Source organism: Heterodontus francisci, unplaced genomic scaffold, assembly GCF_036365525.1.
Source record: "Heterodontus francisci isolate sHetFra1 unplaced genomic scaffold, sHetFra1.hap1 HAP1_SCAFFOLD_51_2, whole genome shotgun sequence".
In the NCBI taxonomy this organism is placed as follows: Eukaryota; Metazoa; Chordata; class Chondrichthyes; order Heterodontiformes; family Heterodontidae; genus Heterodontus; species Heterodontus francisci.
Genome location: NW_027141369.1, coordinates 3,550,130 through 3,550,902, shown reverse-complemented (window position 1 = coordinate 3,550,902; position 773 = coordinate 3,550,130). Strand labels below are relative to the sequence as shown.

General features: G+C 40.8%; 1 non-coding gene across 1 annotated transcript; it reads right to left on the bottom strand.

Annotated features, from left to right (window-relative positions):
* Positions 1-346: 346 nt before the first annotated feature.
* On the bottom strand, positions 347-420 carry trnat-agu (transfer RNA threonine (anticodon AGU)). Its single transcript has one exon. It is a non-coding gene; the product is annotated as a tRNA-Thr (tRNA).
* Between the last annotated feature and the right edge of the window lie 353 nt (positions 421-773).

Below are 773 nucleotides of genomic sequence, written 5' to 3'. Positions count from 1 at the left end.
CACTTGCGTCATGTCCCAGTCACGGTTGAAAGCAACACATAACGACACAAACACACTGAAACATACAACGCAGTCACACTTTCCTTCAGTGAGATTAATGTCGAGCTGTTTTCCAGGTTGAATGTAACTGTGAACAAACTTCTATCAAAGAAGTTGCCTTTGGCGTATCAGCACTGAATTTCTGTGCAAGGAGGAACAGCCATTCCAAACTCACATCCTTCACAAAGGCTGTTTTCTCCTGTGACTGAAATTCATCATGTAATTTGAATTCGAAGTCAAATTTCACAAGACAGAAATGTAAATGAAAGATAAGGAAGCTTCTAAAGCACACTGCAAATGTGCAATAAGACTCTGCTGGGAGTTGAACCCAGGATCTCCTATTTACTAGACAGGTGCTGTAACCAACTAAGCTACAGAGCCAGATTGAAAAGGCTTGCGCAGTTGAAATCAGAGAAGGGCACTATTTATTCTCATCCCACTTCTCCACTGGTCACAACATATTTTAACTTTTCCCACTTCCTGATACAGTCGATCATATACTGTATTTTTCCCAGAACTGAGAATGAATGTTTTGGAAGTAAATACATAATTCAATTTTTTCCAAAAGTTTACAGAATACAACATGTGAGTAATATTCCCCATTGCTTTCTCAGCACTGATGGATTGTGAAGCGGGAGACAGCCAGAAGTCCCACTGAGCCGCACTGACCCTGTGCTGAGAAGGAAATGAGATAAAGTTCAATCTTTCACAGTGAGATGCTGCAGAGAGATAAG